A 22,162-nucleotide genomic window follows, 5' to 3' on the forward strand; every position below is an offset into this window, starting at 1 on the left:
CAATATACACATTAGGCCGGGGCGATTTGTGTAGAAGGAAAAAAACCTTAATAGGCCCTTCGCGTTTCTGATTCCTGGGATTGAATTGAGCAAAAAAGTCTACTGGACCATATGTCTACGATGAAAATCGAGCCTCCCGATTTTCACTTTAAGTTTTAAATCTACGTTTTTTTGACATCTTGGCAAATAAAAGCCAAACCATTGAGATTTTCTAGCCAACACAAAGACAAAAATTGTAGCCAAGACAGTAATTAAGAACTTTCTAATACATCGCAAAAGCATTGGAACGCTTTTTCAGGCAGTTGTGGTCTTGAGAAGGTGCAACCTTTTCGAAAAATATCGATAAATGGCACTGTGCTACAAAAGTTGACCAATATTCAAGCATTCTGATGCAAAACTTCATAGTGTTGGGATCCATGGAGAAAGAAAATACCTTTAGTTCGGTTGGGTCACTTCGTTTTATTTTTTTATAACGGTAAAAGTAGTGAAAATCGTGGTTTTTGGATTTTGAAGGTTTTAGCCTCATTATAGTACCGAAATGACTGACATGATATTTAGTCTTAATTGGGGGTACAAAACTTTCCACCTGAAATTTTTTGGTATAGGTCCATGTCTTCGTATAGCCCCCATAGAACGGTACCTCCCAATTTTCAGTATTTTGAAGGTGATGCCCTCAATTTCCAACCGAAATTCCTGAAATTAAGTAATTAGTCTTCGTTGGGGGTGCAGAACTTTCCACCTAAAATTTGTCGGTCCATTGGACGGTACCTCCCGAATTTCGGAATTTTGAAGGTTGTGTCCTTAATATCCCACCGAAATGACTAAAATTTGGTAGTTAGTCTTTGTTGGGGATATAAAGCTTTCCATCTGAAATTTGTCGGTATAGGCCAATGTCTTCATATAGCCCCCAAAGAACAGTACCTCCCGATTTTCGGTATTTTGAAGGTTGTGTCCGCAATATCCCACCGATATTTGGTAGTTATTCTTCCACGTAAAATGTGTCGGTATAGGTCTATGTCTTCATATAGATTTTCTGTATTTCGAAGGTTATGGCCCCAATATCCCAGCAAAATGGCTGAAATCTGTTATTTAGGCTTCGTTGGGGGTACAAAACTTTCTATCTGAAATTTGTCGGTATAGGTCCACGTCTTCATATAGTTCCCATAGGACGGTATCTCCCGATTTTCGGTATTTCGAAGGTTATGTCCTCAATATCCCACCGAAATGGCTACAATTTGATATTTAATCTTTCATGATGGTATAATATAGTCTAGAAGCCTATATAGAACGGAACCTGTTGATTTCTTCACTCGTGAAGAAGTCTTTTAAATGTTTTAGTATATTTCCAATATATAGGTGCTCCCAGATTTTAAGTATTTTGAAGGTTCTACACGCACTCGCAAAATTGAATAACCGCAGCGTGTTATTTCGGATTCTGAATGTCATATAGGTATTAACCCCCTGTTTTTATACCCTCCACCATAGTATGGAGGGTATATTAAGTTTGTCATTCCGTTTGTAACACATCGAACTAATCATTCTTGATCAGGATAAAATTCTAAGACGATCTAGCCATGTCCGTCTGTCCGTCCGTCCGTCTGTCCGTCTGTTGTAATCTCTCTATCGTCCGCAATAATTGAGATAGAGTGTTGAAATTTTGCACCCGAGGGTCTTTTTTCCATAGGCAGGTCAAGTTCGAAGATGGGCTATATCGGTCCACTCTTTGGTATAGCCCCCATATAACGGTACCTCCGGATTTGAGGTATTTTGACGTTCTTCGCCACATTTGCAGACCGAATTAGCTATAATTTGGCACTTATGGGTCCTAGTGAGCAACAAACTTATATCCCAAAGGATATGGGCATAGGTCCATGTTTTGGTATAGTCCCCATATAACGGTACCCCCCGATTTGCAGTATTTTGAGAATTTTAGCCACAATTTTTTACCGAACTATCTGTAATTTGACATTTGAGGTTCTCAGTGGTCATAAAACATCTCCACGAAACATCGTCAACATAGGTCCATGTTTTGGTATAGCCCCCATATATCGGTAACTCCCGATTTTCGGTATTTTGCGAATTTTAGCCACAATTTTTTACCGAACTATCTGTAATTTGACATTTGAGGTTCTCAAGGGTCATGAAAAATCTCCACGAAACATCGTCAACATAGGTCCATGTTTTGGTATAGCCCACATATATCGGTACCTCCCGATTTTCGGTATTTTGAGAATTTTAGCTACAATTTTTAACCGAACTAGCTGTAATTTGCCATTTGAGGTTCTCAGTGGTCATGAAACATCTCCACAAAACATCGTCAACATAGGTCCATGTTTTGGTATAGCCCCCATATAACGGTTCCTCCCGATTTTCGGTATTTTGAGAATTTTAGCTGCAATTTTTAACCGAACTAGATGTAATGATCGGTACTTTTGAGAATTTAGCTACAATTTGTCTATTCAAAAATAATTGTCAATATAGGTCCATATTTTGGTATATCCCCCCATATAACTGTACCTCCCGATTTTCGGGAATTTTCAGTGGTCACGAAATTTCTTCACTAAAATTCGTCAATATGGGTCCATTTTTGAGGGTTTTGATGAAACTACCTTCAATTTGACTCTTGAAGTTCCCTGCAGCTATAAAACTTTCCGCCAAAAAATTTAAAGATAGGTTGACTCTTTGATATTGCCCCGTAGGTGGTACCTTTTACCTAGCTGAACACATTTTTTTAGATTAAATTAGATAACACTGTGCAACAAAATGGAGATGAAAGTCTGGGGCACGGAAAAATCCTCTTGGCGAAGAAAGGCCTTGGTGAGTATATTATGAACCCCGAAGGACAGATCCGCCGTGAGTCGAACTTCGCGTTATGGCGCCATCAGGAATTAGCGTTATATCTTTGTTCACTGTTGCTTAAGTGCTCTACAAAAACAACAAACAAAGATATAATGCTAATTCATGATGGATTACAGGGTCTCTTGCAAAAATTTTATCACGCCATAACGCGGAAGTTCCACTCACGGCGCATATGTCCTTCGGGATTTTTAATATAAACACACAAAGGGCTTTCATCTCCAAAAGGAATTATCTCTGCCACAACATTTGTGTTCACAGTGTAATTTAAGCAATAGTGGGAAGCAGTAGGAGTCTATCCATTGTCGAAAAGTTGTTACACCTAAAATTGTGAAAGGCCCCTAATTATTCCATTTTAATTAACACTATTTTATGGTGGAGGGTATAAAAAGTTCGGCCCAACCGAACTTAACGACTTTTTACTTGTTATAACTATTTTTTGTTCGATCGTCTATATTCGTAATAATTTGGGCATCCATAGCTCAGGCCCTAGATGACATACAGACCTAATTCTTCGTAGACACGTTCTATATATAGTTAAGTTAAAAGGGGGTAAACCTTTATTAAAAGAAAGCGATATTATTCCGTTAAAGTGGCGGAAGAGCTTAGTACTTTTATAATTATTATTCCATTTAACTTCAATACATCTCATGGTGGAGGGTATAAAAAGTCCGGCCGGTCGAATTTAACGCCATTTTTACTTTTTTTAATTGATATGATTTATGATATAAAATGATATATATAATGATAATTTAAGAGAAGATCGAATTATCGGTTATGTCATTTTGTATATGGTGTATGGCTCTAAAGCTTGACTTCAAAATTTTTTCAAAAAAGCTCATATATGAACATTTTCAAACGACTTTACGCGTCAGCAGTAAACGAGTGCTTTCCATGGAAAATAGTTATTGCACGTAAAAATACACGCTCGATTTACAAACAAAATTAAAAATTTTCGAAAACATTTATTTTAATTTGCAGCTAATGGAATTTCACTCTTTATTAATTAAATTTTAATTTTGTCAATGGGTTAATAAATATTTATTATTTTGCATATAAACAAGTAAAAAAGTATCAGTCGGCTTTGCCGACAGAGATATACCCTCAGCCTGTGCAAATTGAAACACTTTTTTCACAAAAAACTTATGTATTTAGGGGGTTTTAAAATTTTGGTCGTATGAACCGAAAAAATGTTGATTATGATTAAAGTTCAAAAATTTTGCGGAAAAGGTACTTAAAGGAATGGACCGACATAGACCATGGGGTGCCATAGGGGGTTTTTACACCCTTCATGCTGTTTTCTCAAGAAGTATGGTCTTGCCCCTGAAACAACTTTTACCATCGTAATTGAGGCAGCGAATGTAAGTTGCTTCAACAAAAATTAAAGTGATTCAATAGCAGGTCTTAAAGTGAACTTATCCAAAATTTTGTGTGGGAGGTACGGGATGGAGTGGACAAATATAGTCTATATTCGAACCTGATCTATATCTGGTAGATATTATGAGAATGTATAAAGTATGGACCAAATCGGTCACTCCCATCAAAAGTTATCGTGCGCACAATTTTTCCGAATATTTTTGAACTTTTGTGGGGTAGATACCTGAAGGAGTGGACCGATATGGCTTATCTACGAAGTTAAAGTAAGTTTGGAAACAATGTTACGAAGGCCAAATTTTGGCCGGAATCGGAATTTCCGTTCGAGAATTTTCTTGTGCTTCCACCGATGAACATGGTGTCATAGGGGTTGTTTTTCAACTTTCAGGCTATTTTTTCAGGAAGTATGGACTTGCCCCTGAGGAAACTTGTACCTTCGTATAGGGGACAGTGAATACAACTTGCGTAAACAAAAATCAAAGCTATTCGAGACCAGGTCCTAAACTGAACTTTTACGAAATTTTGTGTGGGAGGTACCCGAAGGAGTGGACCGATTGAGGGCATATTGAAACCTCATCTAAGTCTGGTAGAAATTTCATAATGTGCAAAGTATGGACCAAATCGGTTACTCCCTTCAAGAGTTATCATACGCACAAATTTTCCGAACATTTTCGAACTTTTGTGGGGGAGGTACCGGAAGGAGTGGACCGACATAATCCATCTTTGAACTTGAACTAAGTTTGGACAAAATATTACGAAAACCAAATTTTGAACCGAATCGGCAGATCACTTTGAGAGTTATCCTGCGCTCCAACCACTACACACGGTGTCATAGGGTTTTTTGTAACTTTCAGGCTATTTTCTCAGAAAGTATGGACTTGCCCCTAATGAAACTTACAGCGTCGTATAGAGGACAGCGAATACAACTTGCGTAAACAAAAATCAAAGCGATTCGAGACCAGTTCCTAAACTGAATTTTTCCGAAATTTTGTGTGGGAGGTACCCGGAGGAGTGGACCGATTGAGTCCATATTGGAACCTCATCTAAGTTTGGCAGAAATTACACGATGTGCAAAGTATGGACAAAATCGGTTATTGCCTTTAAGAGTTATCGTGCGCACAAATTTTGCGACAATTTTTGAACATTTGTGGGGGAGGTACCTGAAGGAGTGGACCTATATGGCCCATCTTCGAACTTAAATCGAATCTGGACAAATATTTCGATACCCAAAATTTGAACCGAATCGATTGATCCGTTCGAGAGTTATCGTGCGCACCAGCCTGCCAGACAGACGGACGGACATTGCTAGATCTACTCAAAATTGTCTGAAACGGATATAGTACAAACACACTTGGGGTCTAAAACTATTATTTCGATGAGTCGCATTTTTGGACGTATCAAAGTGTAAATACCCTCTTTAGCCTAAAGGCTGAGGGTATAAAAACAAAATGACAATTCCTACAATAATTTTGGCGGTAGTATTAAAATTGGGCTACAGTTAACTTTTGTTTATTGAAAAATGCAGAAGGAGAACTTTCTAAAACTTTGCATAATTTGTATAACCATATCCATCGTATTATCCTCACGAACTTTTAAATTTACAAATCTAAAATGTAAACATTATTATCCAGACTTTGCACGTTTCGACGATAGCACAGTGATATTAAAGTTGGATTATATCAAACACCAGTAAAGAATGTATCAGTAAGGATATTTATGGCTATTTGTACTTATGATTTTAGAACTTTATATTATTACTAAGCGCACTTTATTTAAATATCAAGTTTTTAATGACAGAAATCGAACATCATAATTTTTTATTTTATTTCATTGTATTATAATATATTTTTCTCTTTAAAGCTAAATATGGCACTTTATAAGCGAGCAAATGGTTATCGTCCATTTCTATATAACGTTACCAATGATATTTGTCAGTTATTCTTACATCCCTACCGTTATCCGATTACTAGGGTTTTATTGTCAACTTTTATGAAGAATTCCAACATTATTCACACATGTCCTTATGAGGTAATGTATCACAGAATTGAAATATAATTTTTATTGAAATCTGTTGCTTTATAATTTTAAGAAGATATCGTTGTAAAAGATTTGGTGTTCGATGAAAATACGTTTAGTCTACTTCCGCTGCCCGATGGACAGTATATGGCTAAATTGATTGCATTCGCATACAATGATCGTAAAGCTACAGTAGAGGTTAGTTTAGTTTAGTTTAGTTTGATTTTCTGTTAACGTCTTTTTTATGCACATTAGGGTTATGACATTTTTATCTTTTTTAACAAAATATTTCCTGTTGCACGAGTGAATGAACTTTTGCCTGTTAATGACTAAAATAAGGTTTATTTTTATTTACATAAGTATTTAACACAACATAGCACAAACCACATCGTGAAAAATGCAATGAAATGAAAAATAAATTTTCTCGAAATAATATTTCTTGTTGTACAAATAATATAACTTTTGCCTATTAATAACTAAAATTTATATCTATACTTTAGCCGATAGCCTTAGATCAGGGATGACCACTAACAACAACTTTCCTATACTCGCGGGCATACGAAACCCACGTACACTATAAACACATTCGTTAGGTTGATGCATTGTTTACGTTTCCACTCACTCTAGCGCAAGTTATAATCTGTCGCGGTTTTTCTCCATCAGCTCTGGTTCTTGAGATATAATTTGGGTGAACAGATAGAGATGGAATCCTGAAATTTGAAAATGAGATTACTGTTATTATTTTGTATTAATGTCAGTGTAGGCTTGTAGTGGTTGTCGAAATACGTACCATAAATATACGCGAATTACTAAATAGAACTCAATTTAATGTTGGGTGTAGGCACAGATCTGGGATCTATATAATGCATTTTTTTGTTAAGTGCGTACAAATTCTGGTATTTGTTATGAGGGTATCTGATGGCTGAAATGGTATTGGAAATACCTACTATTAGGCTACAAAAAGTACTAAAATTAATCTTAGGTGTATTTGTTTACAAGAATGTTTTATCTTCTGATGACAGAACCACAAAAGTGGTTCGCTATTAATGTGTAAGTGTGAGATATGGCTGATTTTTTTTGAAAATCGAACTACATTAGTACGAACAGTGTTCGCCATTTCCTACTTTATATTATTTATTTCTTCTTTATATCGTTTCCGCATACGAAGTAGCGGGCATTTTGCTAGTCTATATCTATATATGGTAACATGGGGCGCCTTCGCCACGTTTTTGTTCAAAATTTTCTCATATTGACACCGTTAAAGTTTTTTCAAATAATATTTTTGGTACAAATATTAGCGTATCTTGACCAGGGCTTCGGAGTCGAGCCATTTTTTTCAGACTCCGACTCCGACTCCAGTCCAATTTTTTTCTCGACTCCGAGTCCGACTCCAACTCCGGAGTCGACTCCGAAAATAGATAAAATTAAATTCACAACTTAAATTACTGTCATCTCAGTTTGAACTTTCAAGATACATTACATTGGGAGGATACCAAAACATGACAATACGGAATACAAAGTAACAAGTACTTCAGCATACTTCACACTTCAAAACAACTGCAATCGGACGGTATCGTTACAAGGTTCCTCTACCTAAACATCGACATACGAGTATATTTAAAAATTTCCGAATTTGACTTATGTATGTGCCCAATGAGACTCGAAATACCAAATTACCGTAATTACTGACCGGTAACACTCTTTGTAATTTTTTGAGTTATGGAAAATTAACGATATTTTAACACCGCAACGTGATAGAAGACCAAAATAGCGTATTGTCCCTTAACATACACTTTCGAGGTTAAGGTTACTTGAAACATTTATGTCAAAAGGGATCATTTTCTTCAAACCGTTAAGAATTTTGATTTACACTTGTAGGCCTTTGCCTACATAACTCTTCATCTTCAAGGACAATATCTCGGATTCTTGTCCGTCCATAGTTATTTTTTACGTATTGCACCACGTAATGTGACACAAGAAAACCTTCGAAATCCATAAAATCGGGCCGTGCCGTTATACTAAATCGTAAACCTATACCGGCTATTTTACATCTTTATACTTTATAAAGTTCCCGACGAATATTTCGATGTGTTTCAAACCGAATGACAAGTTAGTATCTTATAATGGAAAGTGTCTTTTGTCTACCACCTCAAAAAGAATACAAGCAAAACCAACGTTTAGTACGGCTAAGCCGAACTGACAATCGGAAATAAATTAATAGTTCTAGAAATTTATATATCCACCATCCTATAGAGGTAATGCTCATAATTTAACTTCAATTTGTTAAATATTTTTCATTCCTCAGCATAAATATATTGACAAATTTATCCCAGATGCATGACTTAATCGAAAAATCATTTGATCTCTTCTCATCGAAGAACAACAGGATAGCATAGGAATATCCCCTTAAATAGAGAGAGAAATGGTTAAGTAGGTTTACTTATAGATAACCACACACTATTCCATTATAAAAAGCAGCATTCTTTATAAAAGACTTCTTTAACAAGTAACAAGTAAAAAAGCATTAAGTTCGGCCGGGCCGAACTTTTCATACCCTCCACCATAAAATATTCATTCTTGTCCCCAACTTTAAATGAGTACGTTAAAATGTCAGATAATGTATATAAAATGCTTCATTCGGGAGGCCCTTTTTTATGGTGCCTGTATCTAACTGTTGACAATTTTTGGTGGGTTAGAAATTGGGAGGTACTGTTATATAGGGGTTATAATAAAACATGGGCCTATGTTGACAGTTTTTGATGGGAGCCTTTAATGTCAAATAACTCCTAATTCGGTTAAAAAATTTAGCTAGAATCCTCAAATATCGAAAATCGGTACATAACGTGGGAACTTCAAATGTCATTAACAGCTAGTTCGGAGGTATCTGGGCTATACGAAAATATGAACTTAAATGAACAATTTTTGTTGGCTTTTAAATTTCAAATTACAGAAAGTTCGTCCAAAAAATAAAGCTAAGGTACGGAAAATCGGGAGGTTTGTTTTGGGGCTATACAAAAACATGGACCTACGTTCGGTTAAACATTTTAAGTAAAATCCTCAAAGTACCGAAAATCGGGAAGTATCGTTATATTGGGGCTATGTTGAAAATTGTTGATGCAGATGTATGGTGACCACTACAACCTTCAAATGTCAAATTACAGTTAGTTCTGTTAAAAATTGTAGCTAAAATTGCCAAATTACTGAAAATTGGGAGGTACCGTTACATGGGAGGTATATCCGAACATGGACCTATGTTGACAATTTTTGATGGAGAGGTGTTGTGACCACTAAGAACTTCAAATGTCAAATTACTGCTAGTTCGGTTTAATATTGCAGCTAAAATCATCAAATTACTGAAAATCGGGAGGTACCGTTATATGGGGGCTTTCTTGACAATTTTTGGTGGAGAGGTGTGGTGACCACTAAGAATTTCAAATGTCAAATGTTAAAATTACAGATAATTCGGTTAAAACTTGTTGGTAAAATTCGCAAAATACCTGAAATCGGGCGGTAATGTTATATGGGGGCTACTCTAAAACATGGACCTATGTCCACAAGTTCTATATGTTTATTAATATTTAAGAACCCTAAATGTCAATTTATAGCTAAATCGGTCTGAAAATGTAGATAAAAACATCAAAATGCCGTAAATCGGGGGTACCATTATATGGGGGCTATACCAAAACGTGGGCCTAGATCCACAACTTTTGTTATATAGGTTAAGTTACATTTAAGAACCCTAAATGTCAAATTATAGCTATATCGGTCTGAAAATGTAGCTAAAAACGTCAAAATACCGTAAATCGGGGGTACCGTTATATGGGGGCTATACCAAAACGTAGACCTATGTCCACAACTTTTGTTATATAAGTTTATTGACATTTAAGAACCCTAAATCTCAAATTGTAGCTACATCGGTCTGAAAATGTAGCAAAAAACGTCAAAATACCGTTAATCGGTGGCTACCGTTATATGGGGGCTATACCAAAACGTTTACCTATGTCCACAAATTTTGTTATATAAGTTTGTTGACACCTAAGAACCCTAAATGTCAAATTATAGCTAAATCGGTCTTAATATGTAGCTACAAACGTCAAAATACCGCAAATCGGGGGGTACCGTTATATGGGGGCTATACCAAAACGTGGACCTATGTCCACAAGTTTTGTTAAATAAGTTTAATGACACTTAAGAACCCTAAATGTCAAAATATAGCTAAGTCGGACTGAAAATGTAGCTAAAACCGTCAAAATACCGTAAATCGGGGGTACCGTTATATGGGGGCTATACCAAAATGTGGACCTATGTCCACAACTTCCAATATATAAGTTTATTAACACTTAAGAACCCTAAATGTAAAATTATAGCTACATCGGTCCGATAATGCAGCTAAAAACGTCCAAAAATACCGTATATCGGGGGGTACCGTTATATTGGGGCTATACCAAAACGTGGACCTATGTCCACAACTTTTGTTGTATAAGTTTTTTGACATTTAAGAACCCTAAGTGTCAAATTATAGCTAAGTCGGTCTGAAAATGTAGCTAAAACCGTCAAAATACCGCAAATCGGGGGGTACCGTTATATGGGGGCTATACCAAAACGTGGACCTATGTCCACAACTTCCAATATATAAGTTTATTAACACTTAAGAACCCTAAATGTCAAATTATAGCTACATCGGTCTGATAATGTAGCTAAAAACGTCCAAAAATACCGTATATCGGGGGTACCGTTATATGGGGGCTATACCAAAACGTGGACCTATGTTCACAACTTTTGTTATATATGTTTATTGATACTTAAAAATCCTAAATGTCAAATTATAGCTAAATCGGTCTGAAAATGTGGCTAAAACCGTCAAAATACCGTAAATCGGGGGGTACCGTTATATGGGGGCTATACCAAAACGTGGACCTATGTCCACAACTTTTGTTATATAAGTTTATTGACATTTAAGAACCCTAAATGTCAAAATATAGCTACATCGGTATGAAAATGTAGCTAAAAACGTCAAAATACCGCAAATCGGGGGGTACCGTTATATGGGGGCTATACCAAAACGTGGACCTATGTCCACAACTTCTAATATGAAAGTTTATTAACACTTAAGAACCCTAAATGTCAAATTATAGCTAAATCGGTCTAAAAATGTAGCTAAAAACGTCAAAATACCGTATATCGGGGGGTACCGTTATATGGGGGCTATACCAAAACGTGGACCTATGTCCACAACTTTTGTTATATAAGTTTATTGATACTTAAGAACCCTAAATGTCAAATTATAGCTAAATCGGTCTAAAAATGTAGCTTAAAACGTCAAAATACCGCAAATCGGGGGGTACCGTTATATGGGGGCTATACCAAAACGTGGACCGATATAGCGCATCATCGAACTTGACCTGCCTGCAAACAAAAGACCCATTTTCCCAAAATTTCAGCGTCCTATCTCCATTTTTGTGGATGCTAGAGTGATTACCAAAGACGGACGGACGGACGGACGGACGTGCTCAGATCGACTTAGAATTTTACCCTGATCAAGAATATATATACTTTATAGGGTCGCAAATGAGTATTTCAATGCGTTACAAACGGAAAAACAAACTTAATATACCCTCCATACTATGGTGGAGGGTATAAAAAAGTATCAGTCGGCTTTGCCGACAGAGATATACCCTCAGCCTGTGTATATTGAAACAATTTTTTTTCCAAAAAACGCATGTATTTAGGGAGTTTTAAAAATTTTGGGCGTTTGAACTGACAAAAATGTTGATTAGGATTTAATATCAAAAGTTTTGCGGAGGAGATACTAAAAAGAATGGATCTCCAGCAACTACATATGGTACCATAGGGGTTTTTTAGAACTTCAGAGATGTTTGCTCAAGAAGTATGAACTTGCCCCTGAAAGAACTTTTACCATCGCAATTGAGGCAGCAATGCAAGTTGCTTCAACAAAAATCAAAGTGATTCGAAAGCAGGTCTTAAAGTGAACATGTATCCGAAATTTTCAGTGGGAGGTACCGGATGGAGTGGATAAATATAGTCCATATTTGAACCTGATCTATATCTGGTAGATATATTAGGATGTGTAAAGTATGGACAATTCGGCCACTCTCTTCAAGAGTTATCGTACGCACAATTTTTCCGAACATTTTTGAACTTTTGTGGGGGAGGTACCTGAAGGAGTAGACCGATATGGCTTATCTTCGAACTTAAACTATGTTTGGACAAAATATTACTAAGGCCAAACTTTGGACCGAATCGGCAGACCTGTTCGAGAGTTATTTTGCACTCCAACCTCCTCACGCGGTGTCATAGGGGTTTTTTGCAACTTTCAGGCTATTTTCTCAGGAAGTATGGACTTGCCCCTGATGAAACCTATACCGTCGTATGGAGGGCAGTGAATACAAGTTGCTAAAGCAAAAATCAAAGCGATTCGAGAGATGTTCCTAAACTGAACTTTTCCAAAATTTTGTGTGGGAGGTACTCGACGGAGTGGACCGATTGAGTCCATATTAAAACCTGATCTAAGTCTGGTACACGCTCCACGATGGGCAAAGTATGAACCAAATCGGTTACACCCTTCAAGAGTTATCGTGCGTACAAATTTTCCGAACATTTTCGAACTTTTGTGGGGGAGGTACCGGAAGGAGTGGACCGATATAGCTCATCTTCGAACTTAAACTAAGTTTGGACAAAATATTACGAAAGACAAAATTTGAACCGAATCGGTTCATCCCTTCGAGAGTTATCGTGCGCTCCAGCCAGCCAGACAGACAGACAGACAGCCAGACAGACGGACGGACATTGCTCAATCGACTCCAAATTGTCTGAAACACATTTCGTCCAAACATACTTGGGGTCTAAAACCATTATTTCGATGAGGCACATTTTGCCCGTATGAAAGTGTATATACCCTTCATAGCCTAAAGGCTGAGGGTATAAAAAATAGCATTAACATCGTCTTTAAGAAGATTCTAACTTTTCTCACACAATTTCAGCAAAAAGTCTAGTAGGTCTTTCGTTCTGATTTCCCTTAAAGTACTACAAGGTCTTTCATAGAAGTCCAACAGGTTCTCTCACAGCAGACATAAATGACTTCTAATAAAAACAACAAGAGAAGACCAGTGAGCCTTCTATAAAATGGCCTGCAAATCTTCTAAAAATCTTCCATAAGTATATTTGGAACATGCAAACATTATTCCAATCAATTGACCCAAATACGTTTCCGATATGCATTTTGTAGTCCAAATAGAGATTAAGAGTTTTTTTGATAAATGTAGAACAGATTGTTGCTCGGAGTCGGAGTCGAGCTTTTTTTCACGACTCCGACTCGTTTATGATACAATTTGATTTTAGCCTCACATTATAGTGTGGTATCTATGGCATAAAGAATTGAAGTTAAACATGACAAATTTTTGACATTAACCCACCACACATTTATCATGGCGTAGGCGCCCCACCCCCAACATATGTATCTCATAATATGAATATATTGACATTTGTTATTGTTTTTTCATGCAAATTATTGGGATTTCTATTCTTCAGTATTTGTCTTCTAACGATATAAAATATGTTTTTGATATCACAAAAGGTAAAGAAGATATCATAAACCACATCTACCATAACACTGCTCTACAAAATTGAAAATGTTGAATGTTTCAGCCGAAGTTGTTGTTGTTTTTAACTGAAATCGGCGAGTTATTTTCAAATCCGGTCGCGGTTTTTCTCCATCAGCTCTTGTTCTTGAGATATAGCTCAAAATCGATTTTTACGAGTTTTACCCAGAATTTCGTTATTTCCGGATACAAACAAATATTTTTTGTAGGTTTTTCTACAATAATATATTAAGGAGATGTTGTTCGTTCGATACAAACAGTTTTTGAAATAATTATGTTGAATATATATCAAAATAATATAGAAAACATACGACGGACCTTGTAAAAATTCGTATTTTGAGTACTTTAAGCTGTGATTACGTCATCGGGGGAAGTCATAGGATCTGCATATGGCACACCGGATATGCTTAGGGTGTCTACTATATAGTTCAGTATTCAAATATATAATATAAAGATCATAGCGCCCACGATTCGGCCATAACCTAAAAATCGTCATGAAGACTGCTAAAGAGATATCATTTACCAGTGATATCATTGCCACATAAGCCATTTACTTTTTCTTAGCAATCTTCATGATGATTTTTTGGTTATGACCGAATCATGGGCGCTATGAAGTTTATATTATATATTTGAATACTAGACCATATAGTATACACCCTAAGCATATTCGGTATGTCATATGAAGATCCTATGACTTCCCCCGATGAAGTAATCACAGCTTAAAATACTCAAAATATGCAATTTTTACAATGTCCGTCGTATGTTTTCTATTTTCTTTTGATATATATTCACTATAATTATTTCAGAAACTGTTTGTATCGATAGTACAACACCTCTTTAATATATTAGTGTCGGAAAAACAACAAAAAATATTTGTTTGTATCAGGAAATAGCGAAATTCTGAGTAAAACTCGTGTAAACCGATTTTGAGCTATATCTCAAGAACAAGAGCTGATGGAGAAAAACCTCGACCGGATTTGAAAATAACTAGCCGATTTCATTTAGAAACAACAAAAACTTCGGTTAAAACAAAAGTCGTGTTGACCAGTGTAATTATTTTTCCCAATACCCTCAAAACACAAAACCGCGTGGGTCCGCTATCATACTTATGACACAACTGCCAACTTTTGGGAGATGATAGATCTTCATTAAACTCACAATTTTGCCTTTAACGGATTTTTTCTAGCACTTCTATTTTGCGAGATACCCTCAAAACACAAAACCGCGTGGGTCCGCTATCATACTTATTACACAACTGCCAACTTTTGGGAGATGATAGATCTTCATTAAACTCACAATTTTGCCTTTAACGGATTTTTTCTAGCACTTCTATTTTGCGAGAAAATCGGCGATGGCGTACCCGCCCCAGTGGCGAAGGCGCCCCATGTTACCATATATAAAAAAGTAAAGTGATGACTGACAGATCTACAACGCCCAAACGAAACGGCTGAAGCTAGAAACCTGAAACTTTGGGTTTTTGGAAATTCGTCCTACAAGGGTGCGAAAAGCACTAAAATGTACTAAAAATGGTCTCATTTGTGTGGCTGACCGCCTAATAATCAACGCCCAGATGAAACGACTGAAGCTAGAAACCTGAAATTTAGTGTGAGGGTTAGTCTTGGGGCGAAGGTGCTCGATAAGGCTGGTTTTTGGAAATTCGTCCTACAAGTGTGAGAAAGTACTAAAAATGGTGTAATTTGTGTGGCTGACCGACTAATCATCAACGCCCAGACGAAACTGCTGAAGCTAGAATCTTGAAATGTTTGGTTAGTCTTGGGGCGAAGGTGGTCGGTAATGCTGGGTTTTTGGAAATTTGTCCTAGAAGGGTGAGAAAAGCACTAATAATTGTACTATTTGTGTAGCTGGTTGCATTTGTATATGGCGAACCGGTAGAGCTAGAAATCTGGAATGAAATCCGTAAGTGTACGAAAAGTATTAACATGTACTAAATTTGGTAACATTTGGTAATATGTGAACGGATGGAGCTATTAGCTTGAAATTTGGAACGAGAATCAATGTTGAGAAAGTATGGAAAATTCGTAATTATGGTACCCATAAAAAAGTACTAAATGTTACTAAATTTGGATTTGAGTGAATATAGATCAGGAATTCTGAGATATGGAACTTAGATTACTGTTGGAGTGTGGGTTTGGAAATTCCTACTTACGTTTATGAAAATAATACTAAATGGTACTAAATTTGATACAATTTGTATTTGGGTGAACGGGTCGCGTTGTAATCCTGAAATTTGGAATTAAGATTACTGTCGAAGTATAGGATTCAAATAGTTTTGGAAAATCGTACTTATGGGTATGAAAATTACTAAATGGTACTAAATTTAGGTGAACGGATATTGCTGGAATCCTGAAATTTGGAATTAAGATAACTATTGAAGTGAAGGGTTGAGATATGGAGGTAGTTTTGGAAATTCCTACTTACATACATATGTGTACGAAAAATACTAAATGGTACTAAATTTTGTACAATGTGGATTTGGTTGAACGGATGGAGCTGGGATCCTGAAATTCGACATAATGATTACTGTTAGGGTTTGAGATATTGAGGCAGTTTGGGAAATTCGTACTTATGTGTACGAAGAGTGCTAAATTTGGTATTGGCCTTTTTTAGAAGAATGTTTTACCTTCTGAGGACAGAAATCCCTTAATTAGAATGCCCCAAAAAACGTGTCTCGCTGTTGATGTGTAGGGGTAAGATACGTCTGATTTTTTTGTGAAAATCAAACTGAAGTAGTATTAAAATAAATATTAATTAAAGTTGGTATTTGTAAAAATTTCTTCATTGTTCTCAATTTCCATATTAAATATTGTTTATTATACCCTACACCACTATGTGGGGAGGGTATTATAAGTTGGTTTTGGCCAAAAAGTTTGTAACGCATAGAAATAATGGTCGTAGACCCATACTTATATATACCAAAATGATTGTCTCGACGAGCTGAGTCGATCTGGCTATGTGTGTCCGTCCGTCAGTCCGTCCGTCCGTCTGTCCGTCTGTCCGTCTGTCCATCTAAACCTTGTAATCACGCTACAGGTCGCAATTTTGATCGGATCGTCACGAAATTTTGGATGTTGATGGGGGTCCCGGATGGGAAGAAGCCTATTGATTTTGGTGATGGTCGGATAATATTTAGGGGTCGGAAAGGGCAAAAAACTTAGGTGGATAAAAAGACAACGTTTTTTTCCAAAGCGAATATCTCAGCTTCTATATGGGGTATACCAAAAGCAAAACCTGACAATTAAAGCAGAAAATATCACCTTTCTACTGATGTAAAGTAGGTGTTCGTAGGTGATCAAACAACGAAGATATCACAATAGTTGCAAATAAAACCCCAATTTTCATTTTTGCGATTTTAATTATATTGACGAATATCACAGCTTTAGTTGTAAACTTTCCAAAGGCAAAGCCTGACTATGAAAGTAGAAGATCCCGTCTTTACAATGATGCAAACTAGGTCGGCGTAGGTAACCAAATGACGGAGATATCGCAATAGTCGGTAATACATCCCATTTTTCTATTTTTTGGAAATCACGCTACAGGTCGGAATTTTGATCGGATCATCACGAAAATTTGAGGGTTAATGGGGGTCTCACAGGTGAAGAAGCCTATTGATTTTGGTGATGGTCGGATAATATTTAGGGGTCGGAATGGGCAAACACTTATTTGGAGAAAAGTCAACATTTTATTTCAGAGCCAATATCTCTGTTTCTTTAAGAGGTATATCAAAAGCAAAACTAGGCAAGGAAACTACAAAACATCACCTTTACAACGATGTAAAGTAGGTTGGCTTAGGTGGTCAAATAGCAGAAATATGGCAATAGTCGATAATGCATCCCATTTTCCGATTTTTTTGTAATCACGCTACAGGTCGCAATTTTGATCGGATCGTCACGAAATTTTGGGGGTTAATGGGCGTCCCAAAGATAAGCCTATTGATTTTGATGATGGTCGGATAATATTCAGGGGTCGGAATGGGCAAACACTTATTTGGAGAAAAGTCAACGTTTTATTTCAAAGCCAATATCTCTGTTTCTTTTGGAGGTATATCTAAAGCAAAACCTAGCAAGGAAAGTAGAAAATATCACCTTTACAACGATGTAAATTAGGTTGTCGTAGGTGGTCACATAGCAAAGATATGGCAATAGTTGATAATGCATCCCATTTTCCGATTTTTTTTTTGTAATCCCGTTACAGGTCGCAATTTTGATCGGATCGTCACGACATTTTGGGGGTAAATGGGAGTCCCACAGAGGAAGAAGCCTACTGATTTTAATGATGGTCAGATAATATTCAGGGGTCGGAATGGGCAAAAACTTATTTAGAGAAAAGGTCTACGTTTTATTTCAAAGCCAATATCTCTGTTTTTTTTTAAGAGGTATATCAAAAGCAAAACAACGATGTAAAGTAGGTTGTCCTAGCTGCTCAAACAACAGAGATATCGCAATAGTCGGTAATGCATCCCATTTTCTGATTTGCTTGTAGTCACGCTACAGGTCGCAATTTTGATCGGATCGTGGGAGTGGATGCGGGTCCCACAGAGGAAGAAGCCTATTTAGTTTGGTGATGGTCGGATAATATTCAGGAGTCGGAATAAGCGAAAAACTTATGTGGAGGAAGTCAACGTTTTTTTCTTATGCGAATATCTCCGCTTCTGGTTGGAGTATTCCAAAAGCAATACCCGTCAATGGTAGAAGAAGAGATCTCGTTTATATTGATGCAAAGTATGTTGGCGTAAGTGAGCAAACCGAGATATTGCAAAATTCAGTAATAAACCCAATTTTTCCACAGAGGAAGAAGCCTATTGATTTTGGTGATAGTCGGATAATATTTAGGGGTCGGAATGGGGGAAAACTCATTTGGAGACAAATTCAAAGTTTTATTCTTTGTGGATATATCGGCTTCTAGTAGTGGTATTCCAACGTCAAAGCCTGTAAATGGAAGAAAAAAATATTACCTTTACATTGGTCTAAAGCAGGTTGGCGAAGGTGGTCAAACAAGGGAGATACCACAATAGTCGATAATGCATCGAATTCTTTCATTTTTTGAAATCAAGCTACAGGTCGTAATTTTGATCGGATGGTCACGAAAATTTTGGTTGCTTGTGGGGGTCCCAGAGAGAAAGAGGCATATTATTTTTGGTGGTAGTCGGATAATATTCCCTAAAAGAAATGTTTAGCAGTGTAAAGCTTATGCACAGGGGTAGTGGTGTAGGGTATCACATGGTCGGCCCCATCCCGACTATAGCCTTTGCTCACTTGTTTTTTTATATATATCCTTTCCGCATACGAAGTAGCGGGCACTTTGCTAGTATATATATAAAAGAGCTTAGTGATAAATTAGTGAGTGAGTGAGTGACTGACAGATCATCGCCCAGACGAAACGGCTAAAGCTGGAAGCTCGAAATTTTGAGTGTGGGTTGCTCTTGGTGTGTAGGCATGAGGTAAGGCTGGGTTTTTGGAAATTCAAAGTTGAAGGGTACGAAAAGTACTAAAAGGTACTAATATGGTACCCTTTGTATTAGGCAAACGGGAAGAGCTAAAATTCTGGTACAAATATAAGGAAATTATTTTGGAAGTTCGTACTTATGTGTACGAAAAGTAATCAATAGTACTAAATTTGGTACCAATTGTATATTTTAAACAGTTATAGCTAGAATTTTAAAATTTGGTATGGGAATCAAGTTTGGGATGTGGTACAAATATAAGGAAATTATTTTGGAAGTTCGTACTTATGGGTACGGAAGGTACTAAATGGTACTAAATTTGGTACAATTTGGAATTGGATGAACGGATAGACCTGGAAACCTGCAATTTGTAATTAAGATTACTGATGGAATGAAGGATTGAGGATGTTTTGGAAATTCGTACTTATGGGTACGTAGAGCACTAAATGGTACTAAATGTGGTACAGATAGGATATGCGTGAACGGATAGAGATGGAAGATTACTTTTGGAGTGTAGTTTTGGAAATTTCTACTAATGGGTACGGAAAGTACAAAATGGTACTAAATTTGGTAAAATTAAGATTTGGGTGAATGGAAAGAGCCGGAATCCTGAAATTTGGAATTAAGATTACTTTTGGAGTGTAGGATTGAGAAAGTTGTGGAAATTCGTGCCTTTGGGTAGGAAAAGTATTAAATAGCACAAACTTTGGTGCAATTTGGATTTAGGTGATCGAATAGATATGAAATCCTGAAATTTGGAGGTTATATTACTGTTGGAGTGTAGGATTGGGGTGGTTTTGAAAATTCATTCTCATGGGTACGAAAGGTACTAAATTGTACTAATTTTCGTACAATTTGGATTTAAGCGAACGGATAGAGCTAGAATCCTGAAATTTGGAGTTAAGATTACAGTGGGAGTGTACGATTGAGGTGGTTTTGGAAATTTGTACTTATGGATACAAAAAGTACTAAATTTGGTTTTGGGTGAACGGATAGAGCTAGAATTAAGACTACTGTTGGAGTGTAAGATTGATATATTTTTATGTGAATTTCATACTTATGTTTACGAAAAGTATTAAGTTTGGTACAATTTGGATTTGGATGGATAGAGGTGGAATCTTGAAATTTGGAATTAAGATTACTGTTGAAGTGGAGGATTGAGATATGGAGATTGCTTTGGGAATTCGTACTTATGTGTACCAACTGGCACTAAATTTGCTACAATTTGGATTTTGTTGAGTGGATAGAGCGGGTATCGTAAAATTTGGAATTATGATTACTGTTGCATGGAGGATTGAGACAGATTTCGGAAATTTGTACTTATGTGCACGAAAAGTACTGAATTTGGTATAATTTGGATATAGGTGAACGGTTAGAGGTGGAATCTTGAAATTCGGAATTAAGATTACTGTTGGAATGAAGGATTTACGTAATTGTGAAAATTCGTACTTATGTGTACGAAAGGTATTAAATGTGATACAATTTAGGTTTGGTGAACGCATCGAGCTAAAATCCTGAAATATAATATTAAGTTTACTGGACAGGATTATTAAATGGTACTAAATTTGGTATATGAATAGAGGCAGAATTCTGAATTTTGGTATTATAGTCGCTGTTGGTGTGTAGGGTTGATATATGGATGTGGTGGTCAGGGTTTCATGTCGGGTGGTGGGGGTTGGGGCCCAACTTGACCAAAAATCATGAAATTTTAAACTGTTGTGAAAGGTTACGTAAAGCTATTTAAAGGTTGTTAGTTGAATTTTTTATTAATTATTGAGGACCTAAATTGGCATTTTGGTTTCTAATTTCCGCAGAGAATTGCAGTTGTATTCGCTATCGCAAAATTTTTCAGCATTCGAAGATCTTACATTAATTTCTAAGAATATCGGCTGTAATACGGATTTTGGGATTTTATTTGGTTAGAGAACCTCCATGCTGAAAGTGGTTAAAATAGGTCCACGTTTTAATACATATTGATGTAACGCGCTATAATTTCAGTCCCATTTTTAAAAAAGTTTTTAGTTGGACAAATCTTTGACCCCCATACATTACATATTAACATTTTATAAACCTTTTAATGGTATTTGGTGTACTGTAATACGTCAAGGTATTTTATTTTTATTATCTCTTTTAAATTATTTACCTGAATAGACACTAAACGACTTCTATGAATTAAACACAGTAGTTTTGATTTTGCTACCAATCGTTTTAGTGCGAATTTAATTTACTGCCAAAAAATTAAAATGTAAGCATTTTTTTTCCAAATTTTCAGTGCAAGTTACACTTTTAACAGCCAATCCTCGATGTTCGAATTGTATCTAATTACCAATAATATTTGGTAAGATTAACCTTTTTTGACACAGAATTTTTTATTTACCAGCCAATAAAATAACAACCAACGACAACAAATAAAAACCAACGGCAGTTGCCAAATACAGACATAAAACTTTTTTGTCCGAAACAGAAGAAAGCTGGGTTTGTTAATCATACGTTCTCAAAAACAAGGCAATGTCTACATAGCCATTTTATTTAAAACATTATGTGTTGAATATATTAGATGTTGTGGAAAAAATTAAACAAGCTTTTAGTCATGGGAACTCATTCTAGATCTCTTGTGTAACTCTCTTTAGAACAAGAATTAGTAGTGTTTGCAAAAGGGTTATTTTGATTAGTTTACTTCAGCAGGTTTTTGCAACAACACAATGTCAAAACTATAGTTTACTTTCTTTGACATGTATAAATTCGCATTTTTCGTACAAAGTCAGTAAATTTTAAAGAATTATATTTTTGTTTTTATCAAATAATCCAAAATTTGTTTTATTTTTCTATTTTGTTT

Source organism: Musca autumnalis, unplaced genomic scaffold (assembly GCF_047663935.1).
Source record: "Musca autumnalis isolate F117 unplaced genomic scaffold, ASM4766393v1 scaffold_3, whole genome shotgun sequence".
In the NCBI taxonomy this organism is placed as follows: domain Eukaryota; kingdom Metazoa; phylum Arthropoda; class Insecta; order Diptera; family Muscidae; genus Musca; species Musca autumnalis.